General features: G+C 45.0%; 2 non-coding genes and 1 pseudogene across 2 annotated transcripts; all 3 read right to left on the minus strand.

Annotated features, from left to right (window-relative positions):
• Positions 1-3,238: 3,238 nt before the first annotated feature.
• Positions 3,239-3,422, minus strand: LOC141150399 (U2 spliceosomal RNA). The gene has a single exon (XR_012246611.1). It is a non-coding gene; the product is annotated as a U2 spliceosomal RNA (small nuclear RNA).
• Positions 3,423-4,215: 793 nt separating this feature from the next.
• Positions 4,216-4,307, minus strand: LOC141151205 (U2 spliceosomal RNA; annotated as a pseudogene).
• A 14,952-nt stretch (positions 4,308-19,259) lies between these two features.
• Positions 19,260-19,451, minus strand: LOC141150575 (U2 spliceosomal RNA). The gene has a single exon (XR_012246739.1). It is a non-coding gene; the product is annotated as a U2 spliceosomal RNA (small nuclear RNA).
• Positions 19,452-20,542: the final 1,091 nt, after the last annotated feature.

Below are 20,542 nucleotides of genomic sequence, written 5' to 3' on the forward strand. Positions count from 1 at the left end.
TCCATAAAAATTTAAAAACTGCCATCTAATACCATCAATAAAAGCTTTCACTAATAAAATACGACCTGGTAAAATTTCCTGAATAAAATCAATTAAAACGTTCCCTTTAAAAAGTATGGCTACACCCGCTGATCCTGCAGCATTCGATCCGGACCAGACAGATGGCCCACACTTCCACTCATCTTTATATTTTTGATATGACATTTCATGTGGGATATTACATTCTTGCAGAAAAAATACAGATGCAGTAAAACACGTAAAAAAATTAAAAAGAGCAGTTCTTCTCGTATTAGATTTTATGCCTCTCACGTTGAGGGAAATACCTTTGAGTTCAGCCATCATTAGAAAATGTAAAAATTTTACTTAGGTAACTAAGAGCAACGGATTTACCTGTCCGATGAACCTGATCAGACCACTGGGCTTGCGCCTCCCTCCTCATCTGATAGTATCGTCACGAGAGTCTCCGTGGAGGAGGAAAGATTACCACATTTATATAAACCCGACGCTACACTGGCATAGCTCGGAGGGCTGGCTGGCAGAACCCGCTGGGTCTCCATTGGCTGGCCATGCAGTTCCTCATCAGGTGGGTCCCCGAGGGGTTCCGCCGCCCCTGTTTGACCTGTAGAAGGTCGTCCTATAGGAGGAGGTTGCGCACAAGGCAGAGCCTCTGACTCTTCAGAGGCAGCAAGATCCCGGTCCCCACCTGTAGCAGCGGAGACCGAAACCCCTGAGGGTCCAGCGTCCACGTCCCCTTCTGGAGAAGTGTCCATCTGTTCACCTCCTGCTGCCTCCTCCGAACCACCCTTTTTCTTTTTCTTAGGACCCACCTTTATCCACTCAGCGCCCTCAGCCCTAGGAGACCCAGACTGGGAATGGGCTTCTGTGTCGGCCTTTTGCCGGTCCCTTTTGACCTTACCAGTAGTGCCCTTCTGCTCCTTCTCAGCCCTCCTTTTGGACTCCCGCAGGTCCTGCAGCCAGGTTTTGGGATTTGGTATTTTACCTGTCATAGACTCTGGAGACACTTCACTATTTGGTACGCCCTTATTGTCTCCAGAGGCTCCAGGTTGTTGTTCCTCCTCCTGAGGGGTGGTCTGATTTTTTGGTCCTTGGTCGGACGTCTTGGACTTCCCCTTTTGCTCATCTTCCCGAAATCTGTGAGGGCAAGAAAAATAAAAGTGACCTGGAGTCTGGCAAAAACTGCATTTCTTTTCCTTAGGGCATTCTTTTGTCTCATGTTCTTCACTAGCACAATTTCTACATGATACATGACAGTTTTCTTTTGAATGACCATAGCGCCCACAATTTCTGCAATATACTGGCATCCCAGAAAAGAAGAAATCCCCATTTGTTTGCCCAATTTTGAAACGGGCAGGGGGGAGCCGTATACCACCTGGTGTATTTGGATCTCTTGTACACTTCACAAGGAATTTCCACTTAGATGTCCATATGTTATATTCGTTTAATATCTTCCCAATACATTTAACACTTTTAAAATAAATTGCTAGAAATGACATTACTTCTGGAGCAGAAACAAAGGGCGAAAATACTTTTACAATAACCAGTCTTACCTCATCCAGGACGTGCTCAACAATTTGTATCCCTTTCAAAACAGGACTATTTTCAACTTTTTTTAACTTTTCTAGTACATCTCTAAAAATACCTTCTCCGGTGAATGTGATGTCATAGTCACCTCTTCTGGGATAATCCTGGATGGAGAGAATTTCATTCCTTTGTACGCCAAGAAGGTTCCTGAGCACTTCCTGGACTACATACCCTAATTTCCTCATATCCGAGCCACCCGCCGTGAAGTGAACTCGGATAGAGTTTTTTAGCCTCGCATAAAGAGGCACGAGGTTAGGGTCAACCTCCATGGAAAAACGCAACAAGGTTGCAAATTGCAGCTGCTTGCAATCTGCGCTCCCAGTGTTCTTGCAGCGAAAAACACCTGGAAGCTGGGGGATCGCAACTCGTTACCCTGGGACTAAGCCCTCTCCCTAATAGCAGCAAGCAGGTTAAGTCCACCAAAGTGGACGATCCTGCCAGGCCAAGGAGAGGGGTACCCGAGTGCCCTTCAACCACAATCTCCTACAATAAAGCACTTGATCGTAGCCAAAAGGCCGAGAAGCGATAACCAGAATTGGTTTCGGACTACGGTGCCACCCAAGGATCCTGAAAAGTCCATTTGTGGAGATGGCCACCTGGACTCCCGTTAAGAAGACATGCTGTCAACCTCTAGATCCCTCACATGCCTGCACTTTTCGGCTTGCTGCTGCTGCAATCCACGCGTTTTAGATCTGCATAACTCCACCTCTTTTAGCACAGCACCCTCACCCCCGGCTGTTCCCACCCGCCTCAACACCGTTAGAAGGGAGGAGAACCAATTAAGGCGGGGGGGGTGGAACGAGCAGCTGTCTAGCCTTAGCAGGAGGGTTGCTGATTACTTACCTTTCCTGCTGCTGCTGCTGGCTGTCCAGCAGCAGACTGAAGGTGGCTGCTGCTGTGCGCAGGTATATAAAGGCTCAGAGCCTATTATGACACGCGCAGCCAGCGTTCCATTGCCACATTCCATCTACTGCAGGCGGGATACCTGGATGGCTGAATGTCACTGAGAAGCTCACAGAGACCGCCATAAGCAACAGTTTAAAAGAATGCCACAGACTAATCAACCAAACTTTTTGGGTTGGTTTCTCTTTTATAGTCTGCAGGCATTAAACTAAAGAAGTCAGTGTTCCAGCAGAGGGAGACAACGTTTCAGAAAAGGCATTGTAGCAAACCAAAAAAGAAATTTTAAGCGCAGCAGAGTAACCAGCTCACATACCTGTTAGCTCAGGTGAGTTTAAAAGGCTGCTGTTGATAACAAGGGCATTTGCTAAATAGATGGTGTGTGTGCAACAATATACTGAAAGGTCAATTATATTGTGCAGCTTATCTCACCACCTGTAGTTATTTAGGTGAAAGCTCCAAAATGCTTGCCTAATATGTCTGTTTATCCAAAAGGAAGTAAAGAGGGAGAGCTAGATAGATAGCATTGCATTACATTACATGGCAATGCAATGCACAGTTGCTGAAGTTGAACCAAAATGAGCTTGTCATCTGGCTTCTGCAACTTTTAACATGAAAAATCCAATGAGGAGAAGAAAAGCAAAGCCAAAGAGTCCATCCCAAAATCCGACAAACAAGCAAAATGAACAAAAAGCATTGAATTCAATTCTTTCTGATTTTAGAAACTGCATTAAAGAAGGGGTGCACCGGTCCTGGAGATACTGCAATACCAGGTCAATGCGTGGAGTGGACAGAGCAAGCTCTTTTTCCATCTCCCTGTTCTAAAAATCCATTTAATATATGGTCCCCAGATAGGGGACGTATCAGATATTAAACTGATAAGAACAGATTTTTTTTTTTTATCGAAAGCCCGAATTCGTGTACAAAACCCGAGTGCGCTTAAAAAAGTGACAAGTGCCACAAAAAAAAGTGCACTAGAATGCTGGTCTTCTTGAAACCCTCTCCAAAAGGAGAAGGGTACCCCAAACCATTCCCCGTCCCTCCGAGCCAGAAGGCCACAGCGAGGAACAGGGACAAATAGCCACCTCCAGCCGGAGCCAGAGGCGACCCAATCTTACCCCCAATACCTGCCCGAGTTCTCACCCGAGCAAGGCACTGGAAGCCAAAGACTGTGCTCCCCTCCCGGAAGAGGGGAGCCAACAACGCTCTCCTCCCGAAAGAGGAGAGCCAGGGGGGTTCAGGGGGGAGCGGAACCTGATGGCCACACACTCCCCCCCTAGACCTGCCAAGAGAGGAACCCGTAAGGGAACCGCATCCCGACAAAATCCTAGTAAGGACGTGGACACACGTGAAAAAGTGGACACACAGTGACAAAAAAAATTAAATAAATAGTGAAGGTTTCACAGTATAATACTGCCCGGACCTTCGACCGGGAATTGAAAAATTCCCCATCCTAAGGCCAGAAGGCCCGGAATAAGGGTGTGTGTGAAGAAAGAAATATTGAAGTGCTAGTGCAAATGTGCCATAAACTCAAGTGGGGTTCCCAATCCCAGTGAGTTAAGGCACCCCAGGGTCACCACTCCTGGGGCACTTCACACTTCGGGCTTTCAATCTTCCCCGGCCCAATGGCGTCGATCCTGGGGGGCCATGCTTTCCACCAGATAACTATATTAGCCAACTGGCGTACTAACAAGCGCCTAAGCCCCAGTGTGCATAATGTATCAATCTACTAGGGCGGCCAACATCCAAAACCGCCTTTTCGAAAGATACTACACTTGATCTTAGCCAAAAGGCCGAGAAGCGATAACCAGAATTGGTTTCGGACTACGGTGCCACCCAAGGATCCTGAAAAGTCCATTTGTGGAGATGGCCACCTGGACTCCCGTTAAGAAGACATGCTGTCAACCTCTAGATCCCTCACATGCCTGCACTTTTCGGCTTGCTGCTGCTGCAATCCACGCGTTTTAGATCTGCATAACTCCACCTCTTTTAGCACAGCACCCTCACCCCCGGCTGTTCCCACCCGCCTCAACACCGTTAGAAGGGAGGAGAACCAATTAAGGCATGGGGGGGTGGAACGAGCAGCTGTCTACCCTTAGCAGGAGGGTTGCTGATTACTTACCTTTCCTGCTGCTGCTGCTGGCTGTCCAGCAGCAGACTGAAGGTGGCTGCTGCTGTGCGCAGGTATATAAAGGCTCAGAGCCTATTATGACACGCGCAGCCAGCGTTCCATTGCCACATTCCATCTACTGCAGGCGGGATACCTGGATGGCTGAATGTCACTGAGAAGCTCACAGAGACCGCCATAAGCAACAGTTTAAAAGAATGCCACAGACTAATCAACCAAACTTTTTGGGTTGGTTTCTCTTTTATAGTCTGCAGGCATTAAATGAAAGAAGTCAGTGTTCCAGCAGAGGGAGACAACGTTTCAGAAAAGGCATTGTAGCAAACCAAAAAAGAAATTTTAAGCGCAGCAGAGTAACCAGCGCACATACCTGTTAGCTCAGGTGAGTTTAAAAGGCTGCTGTTGATAACAAGGGCATTTGCTAAATAGATGGTGTGTGTGCAACAATATACTGAAAGGTCAATTATATTGTGCAGCTTATCTCACCACCTGTAGTTATTTAGGTGAAAGCTCCAAAATGCTTGCCTAATATGTCTGTTTATCCAAAAGGAAGTAAAGAGGGAGAGCTAGATAGATAGCATTGCATTACATTACATGGCAATGCAATGCACAGTTGCTGAAGTTGAACCAAAATGAGCTTGTCATCTGGCTTCTGCAACTTTTAACATGAAAAATCCAATGAGGAGAAGAAAAGCAAAGCCAAAGAGTAGAGATGAGCGTTGTTCTACTCGAACTGTTCGCCAATCTCAAATTCGAGCTGTTTTGGGCGGTGTTCGAGCCGTTCGGCGAACACGAACAATTTGAGAAAAATTCGGCTGTTCGAGGTTATGTTCGATAACTGTTCGTGCACCAAAATCATAACTGGATTTTTTCTCAGTAATGATGAAAATTAATGTTAATACGCAGTTTGAGTGTACAGCGGGGTGGGGGGAGGGGCAGGGGATGGATCTCTGCAGGAACAATGAAGATCTCCATTTTTTTTTCTCTTTCCCGCATTTACAGTGGGGAGGTGCAATCTGTCAGCCTATCAGCAGCGCACACACGGAGCGAAGTGCTTTTTTTCACACAAGCAAGGGCATGTGTCATTGGCAGTGTATGTCACATGTCCTTGCCCTATAAGACCAAGCCATTTTCCCCGTCGCCACCATTTTCTCACTGCTGCAGCTGCGTGTTAGACGGCACCGCTGTTGCTGTGTGCGCTATACCTTGTTAATTTCAAGCCAATTTTCGCACAAATATACAGATAGCTTGGGAGTAGGGAATAGTTGTGATTGCAGTCCTTTTAAGGACTAGGTTACAGCATTTCCTACGACTTTTATCAGGGAGGTCTGTGCTCTTAAATAGATAGGTTGTGGGAGTAAAGACTAATTGTAATTGGAGTCCTTTTCAGGACTAGGTTACATGAGTTCCTATCAGTTTTTGCCAGGCAGGTCTGTGCCAGTGCTGTGCAAGTTTTTTTCACAGCATTTGGCTGAATCTAGCAAAGCTAATCCTTTTTGGCCTATTGCAGAGTGTGTTAGTCAGTGGAGTAGCCTATCTGTGTTGCAAGATATACCACCTGTGTATAGAATACCAATTTTTTTACTGCACCTAGTGAAGTAAAATCTTTTGGGCATAGCATCATTCTATTAGTCCATCTATACTGACCTCCATCAGGTTGCAAATTAAAACTAATTTTTATCTGCATCTACAGTACCTCTGAAAAAATATTTGGGCTTCTAGCAGTGTGTGGGACTTGTTCTATTAGTCCATCTATACTGACCTCCATCAGGTTGCAAACTGAATATATTTTTTTCTGCATCTACCTCTGAAAAAATATTGGGCTTCTAGCTGTGTGTGGGTCTTGTTCTATTAATCCATCTATACTGACCTCCATCAGGTTGCAAACTGAATATAATTTTTTTCTGCATCTAGCTCTGAAAAAATATTTGGCCTTCTAGTAGTGTGTCGGACTTTCTCTATTAGTCCATCTATACTGACCTCCATCAGGTTGCAAATTAAAACTAATTTTTATCTGCATCTACAGTACCTCTGAAAAAATATTTGGGCTTCTAGCAGTGTGTGGGACTTGTTCTATTAGTCCATCTATACTGACCTCCATCAGGTTGCAAACTGAATATATTTTTTTCTGCATCTACCTCTGAAAAAATATTGGGCTTCTAGCTGTGTGTGGGTCTTGTTCTATTAATCCATCTATACTGACCTCCATCAGGTTGCAAACTGAATATAATTTTTTTCTGCATCTAGCTCTGAAAAAATATTTGGCCTTCTAGTAGTGTGTCGGACTTTCTCTATTAGTCCATCTATACTGACCTCCATCAGGTTGCAAATTAAAACTAATTTTTATCTGCATCTACAGTACCTCTGAAAAAATATTTGGGCTTCTAGCTGTGTGTGGGACTTGTTGTATTAGTCCATCTATACTGACCTCCATCAGGTTGCAAACTGAATATATTTTTTTCTGCATCTACCTCTGAAAAAATATTTGGCCTTCTAGTAGTGTGTCGGACTTTCTCTATTAGTCCATCTATACTGACCTCCATCAGGTTGCAAATTAAAACTAATTTTTATCTGCATCTAGAGTACCTCTGAAAAAATATTTGGGCTTCTAGCAGTGTGTGGGACTTGTTCTATTAGTCCATCTATACTGACCTCCATCAGGTTGCAAACTGAATATATTTTTTTCTGCATCTACCTCTGAAAAAATATTTGGCCTTCTAGTAGTGTGTCGGACTTTCTCTATTAGTCCATCTATACTGACCTCCATCAGGTTGCAAATTAAAACTAATTTTTATCTGCATCTACAGTACCTCTGAAAAAATATTTGGGCTTCTAGTAGTGTGTCGGACTTTCTCTATTAGTCCATCTATACTGACCTCCATCAGGTTGCAAACTGAATATAATTTTTTTCTGCATCTAGCTCTGAAAAAATATTTGGCCTTCTAGTAGTGTGTCGGACTTTCTCTATTAGTCCATCTATACTGACCTCCATCAGGTTGCAAATTAAAACTAATTTTTATCTGCATCTACAGTACCTCTGAAAAAATATTTGGGCTTCTAGCAGTGTGTGGGACTTGTTCTATTAGTCCATCTATACTGACCTCCATCAGGTTGCAAACTGAATATATTTTTTTCTGCATCTACCTCTGAAAAAATATTGGGCTTCTAGCTGTGTGTGGGTCTTGTTCTATTAATCCATCTATACTGACCTCCATCAGGTTGCAAACTGAATATATTTTTTTCTGCATCTACCTCTGAAAAAATATTTGGCCTTCTAGTAGTGTGTCGGACTTTCTCTATTAGTCCATCTATACTGACCTCAATCAGGTTGCAAATTAAAACTAATTTTTATCTGCATCTACAGTACCTCTGAAAAAATATTTGGGCTTCTAGCAGTGTGTGGGACTTGTTCTATTAGTCCATCTATACTGACCTCCATCAGGTTGCAAACTGAATATAGTTTTTTCTGCATCTACCTCTGAAAAAATATTGGGCTTCTAGCTGTGTGTGGGTCTTGTTCTATTAATCCATCTATACTGACCTCCATCAGGTTGCAAACTGAATATATTTTTTTCTGCATCTACCTCTGAAAAAATATTTGGCCTTCTAGTAGTGTGTCGGACTTTCTCTATTAGTCCATCTATACTGACCTACATCAGGTTGCAAATTAAAACTAATTTTTATCTGCATCTACAGTACCTCTGAAAAAATATTTGGGCTTATAGCTGTGTGTGGGACTTGTTGTATTAGTCCATCTATACTGACCTCCATCAGGTTGCAAACTGAATATATTTTTTTCTGCATCTACCTCTGAAAAAATATTTGGCCTTCTAGTAGTGTGTCGTACTTTCTCTATTAGTCCATCTATACTGACCTCCATCAGGTTGCAAATTAAAAATAATTTTTATCTGCATCTACAGTACCTCTGAAAAAATATTTGGGCTTCTAGCTGTGTTCGGGACTTGTTGTATTAGTCCATCTATACTGACCTCCATCAGGTTGCAAACTGAATATATTTTTTTCTGCATCTACCTCTGAAAAAATATTGGGCTTCTAGCTGTGTGTGGGTCTTGTTCTATTAATCCATCTATACTGACCTCCATCAGGTTGCAAACTGAATATATTTTTTTCTGCATCTACCTCTGAAAAAATATTTGGCCTTCTAGTAGTGTGTCGGACTTTCTCTATTAGTCCATCTATACTGACCTCCATCAGGTTGCAAATTAAAACTAATTTTTATCTGCATCTACAGTACCTCTGAAAAAATATTTGGGCTTCTAGCAGTGTGTGGGACTTGTTCTATTAGTCCATCTATACTGACCTCCATCAGGTTGCAAACTGAATATATTTTTTTCTGCATCTACCTCTGAAAAAATATTGGGCTTCTAGCTGTGTGTGGGTCTTGTTCTATTAATCCATCTATACTGACCTCCATCAGGTTGCAAACTGAATATATTTTTTTCTGCATCTACCTCTGAAAAAATATTTGGCCTTCTAGTAGTGTGTCGGACTTTCTCTATTAGTCCATCTATATTGACCTCCATCATGTTGCAAATTAAAACTAATTTTTATCTGCATCTACAGTACCTCTGAAAAAATATTTGGGCTTCTAGCTGTGTGTGGGACTTGTTGTATTAGTCCATCTTTACTGACCTCCATCAGGTTGCAAACTGAATATATTTTTTTCTGCATCTACCTCTGAAAAAATATTTGGCCTTCTAGTAGTGTGTCGTACTTTCTCTATTAGTCCATCTATACTGACCTCCATCAGGTTGCAAATTAAAAATAATTTTTATCTGCATCTACAGTACCTCTGAAAAAATATTTGGGCTTCTAGCTGTGTGCGGGACTTGTTGTATTAGTCCATCTATACTGACCTCCATCAGGTTGCAAACTGAATATATTTTTTTCTGCATCTACCTCTGAAAAAATATTGGGCTTCTAGCTGTGTGTGGGTCTTGTTCTATTAATCCATCTATACTGACCTCCATCAGGTTGCAAACTGAATATATTTTTTTCTCCATCTACCTCTGAAAAAATATTTGGCCTTCTAGTAGTGTGTCGGACTTTCTCTATTAGTCCATCTATACTGACCTCCATCAGGTTGCAAATTAAAACTAATTTTTATCTGCATCTACAGTACCTCTGAAAAAATATTTGGGCTTCTAGCAGTGTGTGGGACTTGTTCTATTAGTCCATCTATACTGACCTCCATCAGGTTGCAAACTGAATATATTTTTTTCTGCATCTACCTCTGAAAAAATATTGGGCTTCTAGCTGTGTGTGGGTCTTGTTCTATTAATCCATCTATACTGACCTCCATCAGGTTGCAAACTGAATATATTTTTTTCTGCATCTACCTCTGAAAAAATATTTGGCCTTCTAGTAGTGTGTCAGACTTTCTCTATTAGTCCATCTATACTGACCTCCATCAGGTTGCAAATTAAAACTAATTTTTATCTGCATCTACAGTACCTCTGAAAAAATATTTGGGCTTCTAGCAGTGTGTGGGACTTGTTCTATTAGTCCATCTATACTGACCTCCATCAGGTTGCAAACTGAATATAGTTTTTTCTGCATCTACCTCTGAAAAAATATTGGGCTTCTAGCTGTGTGTGGGTCTTGTTCTATTAATCCATCTATACTGACCTCCATCAGGTTGCAAACTGAATATATTTTTTTCTGCATCTACCTCTGAAAAAATATTTGGCCTTCTAGTAGTGTGTCGGACTTTCTCTATTAGTCCATCTATACTGACCTCCATCAGGTTGCAAATTAAAACAAATTTTTATCTGCATCTACAGTACCTCTGAAAAAATATTTGGGCTTCTAGCTGTGTGTGGGACTTGTTGTATTAGTCCATCTATACTGACCTCCATCAGGTTGCAAACTGAATATATTTTTTCTGCATCTACCTCTGAAAAAATATTTGGCCTTCTAGTAGTGTGTCGTACTTTCTCTATTAGTCCATCTATACTGACCTCCATCAGGTTGCAAATTAAAAATAATTTTTATCTGCATCTACAGTACCTCTGAAAAAATATTTGGGCTTCTAGCTGTGTGCGGGACTTGTTGTATTAGTCCATCTATACTGACCTCCATCAGGTTGCAAACTGAATATATTTTTTTCTGCATCTACCTCTGAAAAAATATTTGGCCTTCTAGTAGTGTGTCGGACTTTCTCTATTAGTCCATCTATACTGACCTCCATCAGGTTGCAAATTCAAAATAATTTTTTTCTGCATCTAACCCAGCCAATAGTTTTGGCCTAATACCACAGTTTGGCCACTCAGCTCTGCTCGGTTACCATCCATTGTTTTTTTGTGCAAACAACTCCAGAGTTGTGAATTAGTTAACCACCAAAATGAGTGGAAAAAGGCCTGCTGCTGGTGGAAAGGGGAATAGGCGTGTTGGGAAGGGGAAAAAAGGTTGTGTCTGTGGGGTAGGTGTTAAAGCAACAGTAACATCTGCAGAAGAAAGACCATCTTCCAGCCAAACTAAAATGTCTACTTCTTTTAGCGGACAATGTGATAAGATCCCTTTCTTACGGCCACGCCAATCGCTACAAATTCCAGATGAGGCACAAAAACAGCAGGTGCTTCAACGGATATCAAGTGCTCCTTTAAGTGGGCTCTCCTCCACATCAACTTCAACATCACAAATACTCCAGTCCTCAAAGGTGTCACCCAAATCGCACTTGCTTCCTCACAGCTCCCAAATCTCCAGCTGCCCGTCTGAGTATGAGGTAGAACAGATGGTTGAGTCTGCAGAGCTGTTTACTCATACTATAGCCTGGGAATCAGAGGTCGACTCCAGTGCTTCTGTGAATCCAGACGAGGAAATGATCTGCACTGATGCCCAGAATCTTTATGAGTCGGATCCAGGACCAGACGCAGAAGGTTCTGACCATAATGTAGACCCTCATTCCCAAACTGTAACTCCTGTTGGTGGAGACAATGAGGAAGACGATGATAAGACTCAAATACCTGATTGGAGCGACAACTTTAGTTTTTTGTCAGGGCAGGAACAGGTTGGCTCTGAGGACGACGGGTGTGATAACGCACAGGGTGATGATGATGAGGTCGGAGATCCCACTTACTGTCAACCCACAGTCAGCCAAGAGATGAGGTCAGCAGAGGAGGTGGAGGAAGATGCTAGTGACGACGAGGTCAGGTTGCGCCTTCCTGGACAGAGACGTAGTACTGGAAGCACGTCAACAACTGCATCCTCAAACACAACTCTGCCTCTCACCACAAGTCGTGGTGGCTCTTCAGGTCGCATGGGTGCTAAGCCTTGCATAGCCTGGGCATTTTTTCAGATCGATAAAGATGACCCAACTCGTGTTATCTGTAACATTTGTCAGCAAAAGCTAAGTAGAGGCCAAAAAATACATAGTTTGAGTACTTCATGCATGAACCGGCACATGGACATGAAGCATAAGTTGCAGTGGGAAGCTCAGTGTGCTACAATGCGGCCTAGCCAGCCGGGCCAACCACCGTCTGCCATATCTTGTGCATCCGCGGCCTCTTCATCCTCTGTGACTGGGGGGACAGCAGTCACACCTGTTTTGGGGCGCAGACCTGCCACCTCTTTACCCGCAACAGCCAGCGTGATTGGCAGGTCATCATTTTCTTTGGAGGTGGTAACACCAGCTGGTGTTGAGCGCTGTCCGACATCGATAGCACCACCTTTGGATGAAGGCAACCTAACATGTCCGCCTGCATCTTCCTCACAGACCGGCAGTTTGCCGGGGACACCCTTATCAACCCCGTCTAAGCACAATAGCCAGCCCTCGGTCCCTCAGATGTGGACAAGTAAAAGACCATTTCTCCTAGCCATGAGAAAGCTAAGAGGTTGAATTTCACCATCTGCAAGCTCTTGGCTACAGAAATGCTGCCTTTCCGCCTGGTGGACACAGAGGATTTTCGAGACCTTATGTCCGTCGCAGTGCCCCAGTACCAGATGCCCAGTCGGCACTACTTCTCAAAGAAAGGTGTGCCTGCGCTCCACCAGCATGTCGCACACAACATCACAGCTTCTTTGAGAAACTCTGTGTGTGACAGGGTGCATTTCACCACAGACACTTGGACGAGTAGGCATGGACAGGGGCGTTACATGCCGCTGACTGGGCACTGGGTAACTATGGTGACAGCAGGACAAGGGGCTGCTGTCCAAGTCTTGCCGTCCCCACGAGTTGTGCGTTAATCCTCTTTATGTCAAAGTTCCTCCACTGCTTCTGCCTCCTCAACCTCCTCTCGGTCTTCCACCTGCACCCAAAGCCTGTCTGGTCATGCCACAAGCTTTCTAACTGCGCAGAAGGGATCCTGCACACCTCCTTACTATGCTGGCAGTAGGGCTCAATGTCATCAGGCGGTTTTTACATTGAAATGTCTGGGAAATGTGAGTCACACAGCTGAGGAGTTGTGGTCAGCTCTGGAGAACCAATTTCATGAATGGTTGTCTCCACTGGACCTGAAACCAGGGAAGGCCGTGTGCGACAATGCTGCAAACCTGGGTGCGGCCCTTCGCCGGGGCAATGTCACACACGTGCCTTGTATGGCTCACGTGTTGAACCTGGTTGTCCAGCAATTTTTAGCCCACTATCCCAGACTAGATGGCCTTCTGCAGAGGGCACGGTCGCTGTGTGCTCACTTCCGCCGTTCGCATCCCGCAGCTCAGCGACTTACATCTCTACAGAAGTCATTGGGCCTGCCACTTCACCGGCTAAAATGCGATGTGCCTACCCGGTGGAATTCAACTCTGCACATGTTGCAGCGACTGTGGCAGCACCGACAAGCCCTGGTGCAATACGTTCTGACGTATAGCCTGGGCCAACGAGATTCAGAGGTGGGGCAAATCACGCTGGAGGAGTGGTCTCAGATCAGGGACCTATGCACCCTTCTGCACAGTTTTGAAATGGCGACGAAGATGTTTAGTGCTGACGATGCCATTATCAGCATGACTATTCCGGTGATTTACATGCTGGAGCACATGTTAAACAGAATTCGGAGTCAGGTGGTGGCACAAGAGGAGGTGGAGGAAGTAGAGGAGGAGGAGTTGTATGCGGAAGGGCTAACATCTGCAAGGTCCAGAAGGTCGGCAGCACCAAGGCGGCAGGCATGTGAGGGTGGGGGAGATGGTTTTACCAGGGCGCATGGTAGCAGCCAAACTAGTGAGGAAGGTGCAGGAGCCCAGGAAGAAGTGGAGGACGAACTGATGGAAGACTCATCAGATGAGGGAGACCTTGATCACATTTCTGTTGTGCGAGGTTGGGGGGAGAGGACAGAGGAAGGAAGCATGATTGTTACCTCGCCACCAACACAACAGGGACTTGGTGCTCCTGGATGCGCAACACACATGAGTGCCTTCTTGCTGCACTACCTGCAACATGACCCTCGAATTGTGAGAATTAGAAATAATCCTGACTACTGGGTTGCCACACTGTTAGATCCCCGGTACAAAAGTAAATTTGCAGAAATTATTCCTGCCATAGAAAGGGATGCACGCATGCAGGAGTATCAGCAGAGACTGTTGCAGAATCTTACATGTGCTTTTCCACAAAATACCAGTGGTGCACGTAGTGAATCTCACAGTTCCAACTTGCCAACCGTGGGACCGTCAAGTGTTCAGCACTCAAACCGTAACAGAACCACAGTATCTGCTGGTAACATCAATTTTGCGGAATCATTTCACCACTTTTTTAGCCCATCCTTTGCAAGGCCACAGGAGACAAGAAGTCTGACACATAGTCAACGCCTAGAGACGATGGTACAGGAGTATCTCCAAGTAAACATTGAAGCCACGACTGTGTCACTGGACCCTTGCTCTTTTTGGGCTTCCAATCTGAATAAATGGCCGGAGCTAGCCACTTACGCCTTGGAGATCTTGTCATGCCCCGCAGCCAGCGTTCTGTCTGAACGTGTGTTCAGCGCTGCTGGTGGTGTGCTGACAGATAAGCGCACGCGGCTCTCCACTGATAATGTAGACAGACTCACGTTCATAAAGATGAACAAATCATGGATCCGAAACGACTTTTCTACCCCTGTGTCATCCTGGGGAGAGTAAAAGCTTGATGATTGGTTAAAATCACCCTACCAAACGTTTTAAGCTTTCAAATTACTAATCATGTTTATCTGTATCTTGACTGGAAAATAATTTGGGCTTTGTAGCAGTGTGCAGCACTGATCCTATTAGGCCATCTATAATAAGCTCCACCAGCTTTAAAATTAAAAATAATTTTTAGCTGCATCTAGCCCGGAAAATAATTTTGGGGCTCCGAGATGCGCAAGACACATAAGTGCCTTCTTGCTGCACTACCTGCAGCATGACCCTCATATTGTCAGAATTCGAAGTAATCATGACTACTGGGTTGCCACACTCTTAGATCCCCCAAACTTTTCGATCAACCTTTTCATTTTAATAAAGACCAAAAAAATGGTCATTTTTGAAATTATAAGCATTAGCAGGTTGTTAGAAACTGAAATCAAACAGTTTTCAACTCAAAACTTTATTCTAGGTGATGTTACATTTTCACATAGGACCCCTTGTTCGAAAGGAGCTTCTGAACTCTCTCGTCCATTGAATTTGTCAGGTTTTGGATGGTTTCTGCTTCAATTGTTTTGCATGAGGACAGAATACCCTCCCAGAGCTGTTGCTTAGATGTGAACTGCCTCCCGCCATCATAGACACTCCTTTTAATGATGCTCCAAAGGTTCTGAATGGGGTAGAGGTCAGGGGAGCATGGGGGTCACACCATAAGTTTGTCCCCTTTTATGCCCATATCAGCCAGAGATGCAGATGTTTTATGTGCAGCATGAGATGGTGCATTATCATGCAGAAAAATGATCTTGCTGTGAAATACACGGTTCTTCTTCTTGAACCATGGCAGGAAGTGCTGTTTGAGAAAATCCACATACATTATGGAGTTCATCTTTAGCGCCTTCAGGGATCCTAAAGGGGCCGACAATCTCTCTCCCCATGATTCCAGCCCAAAACATTACTCCACCTCCTCCTTGTTGGCGCTGTAGCCGTGTTTGCGTGGGGTGTCCATCAACCAGCCATCCTCCACTCCATCCATCTGGACCATCGAGCGCTGCACGGCACTCATCCGTGAACAAAACAGTTTTGAAATCAGTCTTCATGTAATGTTTGGCCCACTGGAGCCGTTTCTGCTTGTGTGAAGTGGATAGAGGAGGTCGACAGGATGGCGTATGCACAGCTGCAAACCTCTGAAGGACCCTGCATCTTGTTGTTCGGGGGACGTTGGAGGCACAAGCAGCTTCAAAAACTTGTCTGCTGCTATGACAAGGCTTTTTTGCCGCTGCTCTTTCAACCTGACGTAATTGCCTGTAGGAAAGAGTCCTCAATTTGCCCTTATCAGCACGCACACGTGTGTACTGTGAATCAGCTACATACTTCTTAATTGCCAAGACACTTCACCCTGATCATCGCACAATGTTGATTGTAGTCATGCCTTGACCTAAACACTCCACAATTTGTTGCTTCTCAGCAGCCGACACATCCTTTTTCTTTCCCATTTTGGCAGAAAATGTAGGCTGCTTAATAATGTGAGAGAGCCTTCTTAAGTAGTCTTGCCTTTCATTGGACACACCTGCCAAACTAATTAGCACAGGTGTCTGCAATTGCTTACAGCGATATAAAGAGCCCTGACACACATCACCATCAATGAGTTTAACTGACAAACAAACAAATTCTTCCCTTATCACTCCTAAACACTTTTTGCATAATAATTTGGAACGCGGTGTACATGTGCTTTTCCACAAAACACCAGCGGTTCACGTAGTGAATCTTACAGTTCTAACTTGCCAACCGTGGTCTGTATGGAATTGTTCAATAAAGGGCCCAAAATTAAGATAACATAGATGGGAGAGGTCTCTATGAATAGGAATTCCTAAGTATTTGATACCCTGTGAGGGCCAGGCAAAGGGAAAGTTGGACTGGATGGAATCCTATATGGATTTGGGAAGGGAGACATCGAGGGCCTCAGACTTCGCTGCATTGATTTTAAAATTTTACCATGTAACAAAGTGATCTATTTCAGCCATAACAGCATGGATGGATATATGTGATTGAGTGATATATACTAGGACATCATCAGCAAATAGAGAGCACTTGTACTCGGTGCCTCCCACCTCAATCCACCTAATATTGGGGTTATGGCGAATTGATGAGAGCAGGTGCTCCGTCACTAGGATGTATAAGAGAGGGGACAGAGGACATCCCTGCCTTGTCCCATTGGTGATTGTGAAAGGTGATGAAAATGTTCTGACGCACCCCCTGGGCCTTGGGACACCCGGAGCCGGACCCTTTTTGGTGGATGCTGGCGGTTGTAGTCTTCGTGGCGGCGACCCGGTTCCGTGGCTCAGGGCGGTCAAACCAGTGGCGGAACTATTTATGTGGTTTTGATGTTTAAATGTCCGACTACGCCACCCGTGGATTGCGGTCAGAGTGAACCGCCGCTACAGGGCAGACCGCTGAGGCTGGTGTTGTGGGTGCAGCAGAGCGTAGCATAACTCCCCACGGGAGGAGTATAGCCTCAGGGCAGTGTATGCGGAGGATGGGGGTGATGGTGCAGGGCAGCAGCAGTAACGACACGGAGTCAGTGATGCAGTCCAGGGCCTTTACTCACAGTTCTTATTATCCAGACCACGTCTGCAGGTAACGGCTGCCCACGTCGTACTGTGCTCACCAGGTGAGGGGCTCAGACAACTCCCAGATAACTTTGGAGCACTTCACAGGACCCCCTTTGTGTGTCCTTTGTCTGGCCTTTCTTACCAACACTTCTGTCCGGCTGCCTCGGGCCTCCTCTTGGTAAACTTGGCGCCAGTTTCCCTGACCCTATGTGGTGCCTTCCTAGCGGGTGTAGCGAGGGGCTGCGCCACATAAAATGTCAGAACCTCCGGTTTCTAGCTGAGGGTCGTTTCCTGCCTCCACTAGTTCGGGGACCGGTCTCCCCCTTTGGCCTGACCCCTCCACGCAGGTGGATTCGGGCGTGCGGTGGCGACTCGCCCGTCCGCACCCCTGGGATCCCTTCATTCCTCGTTCCTGGAGCCTTCTCCGCTCCTCTTCCTTCCTTCTCCCTCTTCCAGGCCTGGGCCTCTGTTACTAGGCCCGCCTCCGGAGCAGAGCTCATGCAGAGCCCCTGCTCCCTGCCACTTCTGCTCAGACTTCTCTGCACTGAACTAAGATGGTGCCCACCTTTTATACTCCCTTCTCAATGCACCCAGGAACTGCTTCCTCCCTGCTCCTGCACTACAGGGTTCCCCTTCCTCAGTGTTCCCTCCCCCCACTCCAGCCAGGGACAGGGACTGTCGTGCCCATCTCAGGGGCATATTGGTCGCCCTGCCCCACGGCAATGTGGTGTAATGCATGCAGGTGTCGGGTCCTGATCCACACTCCATCCTTACCTGAGAGTGAGATATCACACCTCTGGGTGAGGTGCAATACGTCTGTAGCAACCGAGCCCTCAGGGTGCTACAGTTCCATTTATCTTCAGCCTAGGTGACGTATTGCGATACAGGGCCGTGATTTTGGCTATAAAAGGGTCCCCTAGACCCCTACCCCAAGCTTTTTAAGAGAATCATATATGGCGTGCCAGGAGACTCTATGGAATGCTTTCTCAGCATCCAACGAGAGTATCTAATTACAAATTTTTAACTGCATCTAGCCCAGGAAATACTTTGTGCCTAGTAGCAGTGTCTGCTAGTCAGCGGATTATCCCGGCTGTTAAGCAAGCTACACCACCTGTAGTTTAGACACTTAATTTTTTCAAAGGAAATGCTTCGGGACCATGGGATACTCAGTGAAGAGCATCAGGAGGCACCCCAAGGCATAGGGGCTGGGACTGGCAGTAGGATGCCTTGCGGTGGACAGCCGAGCTCGATCCTTATAAAAGCTTTTTAACTGCAGCAGCTTTAGTGGACGCTACTGGAGCTGGAATTACGCGGCTGCTGGCATGAGACTTGCCCTCCAATAGATCCTTGTAAATGGATTTAAAGTGTATTCATTCAAATTAGAGAGACAATTTAAATTAAAAAGCTTAGAGCTGCCTCCACCACAGGGGGGCTCGCTCGACCCACCAGCGGACAGGCACCAGTATTGGGAGAGGGGGGCTGGCCATCAGGGTTCACCGCGGCTCTGGCACAAACCCGGCGACACGGAGGTTGCACGGGCAGGAGCGGACTGGCCGTGTCGGCTTCTCACTTTTTGGATTTTAGAAGGGCATGACATGCCTATATCTGTGTCTCCCCCTCCTTTTACTCCTCCACCTCTTTTATTTTCGCATGACTATATGTACTTGTCACTTTTCCATGTGTTAGTTGTGTCTTCTGAGCAGTTTGTCAGCTTTTGGACACCTTTGAAGGTGTTTTCTATGTGTTTCTATGTGTTTTTGTTTGCCTGCCATTGGTTTTAACGGTGTTCGAAGGTGTTCAACGAACAGTTCGACGAACAGTTCGGCGAACACACGGGTGTTCGACGAACCGAACCGAACTCGAACACTACGGGGGTGGCTCAACACTACCAAAGAGTCCATCCCAAAATCCGACAAACAAGCAAAATGAACAAAAAGCATTGAATTCAATTCTTTCTGATTTTAGAAACTGCATTAAAGAAGGGGTGCACCGGTCCTGGAGATACTGCAATACCAGGTCAATGCGTGGAGTGGACAGAGCAAGCTCTTTTTCCATCTCCCTGTTCTAAAAATCCATTTAATATATGGTCCCCAGATAGGGGACGTATCAGATATTAAACTGATAAGAACAGATTTTTTTTTTTTTTTTCTCCTCAGACGAGGAAATTCCACAGTCTATGGAAACCAGACAAAGGAAAATTCCATCAAAACAGCTGCGTCAAATCCAATACGCAATTTGCTGTCCCCATCATCATCGGAAATATTTATTTCATATTTCAAAACAACAATAACAAAAATCAAGAGGTACTAACAATATATCTCCACTTTTTAACTTTCCATATTCCCTCCGCATCCACTTCCCCTCTCCTCTTTTTGTCCCATAGGAAACACACATACATCTTCCCCAAAATCACCTTCACACTATCCTTTACAGCAATTTCCTTCCTTTTAAACACATACACATTCCTCACATCCCATAACACTTCCTTTATACATGCAAGCATCAACCACAAGACTCTTTCCTTCGTCCCATCACATATTCCCAAACCAAACATAAACAACTCAAAAGACAACAAATTCACACCACACAATTCTTTACACAAAGGCCCCATTCTCCCAATCACATCTCTAGCATACTGGCAATTCCAAAAAACATGCAACACACTTTCCGTTCCACCACAGCCATTTCTTGGACACATTTCACTCCTCACCAAACCTCTATTCCTCTGAAACTCTCTCACAGGTAATACTCCATGTAAAGACTGCCACACAACTTCACTCTGTTTGTTGGTCATACCACTCATCCGCACTTTCTTCCAAACCTTCTGCACATCACCACCCCTAACCATATTTATTCCACATTCTACCTCTCTACATTCAATCATCCTATACACAGCCTTCTTATTCTCCAGCAATCTCACATCTGCATCACACAGTTCATACCTCACCAAAAACTTATAAACCCACACATACCATACAGGCACCTCAAAAGCAATCGGACATCGCAAATCCCTTTCTTGCCACTTTAAACGAAACAAATACGCTCCAAATAAATACCTACACATAGATGAAAACTCTCCATCCGCCCTAATCACTTTCAAAACAAACACAACGATATTCACACCAAAAAACACGTCCAAATTCGGAAAACCCAAACCACCTTTTTCCACTCTTTTAACCAAAATTTCTCTCCTAGCTCTCTCCATTTTCGAGTTCCACAAAAAAACAAATAAAATTCTATTCAAGCTTCTCATACACATATA

Source organism: Phyllobates terribilis, unplaced genomic scaffold (genome assembly GCF_046119375.1).
Source record: "Phyllobates terribilis strain yellow unplaced genomic scaffold, ASM4611937v1 Scaffold_5__5_contigs__length_657084704, whole genome shotgun sequence".
NCBI lineage: Eukaryota > Metazoa > Chordata > Amphibia > Anura > Dendrobatidae > Phyllobates > Phyllobates terribilis.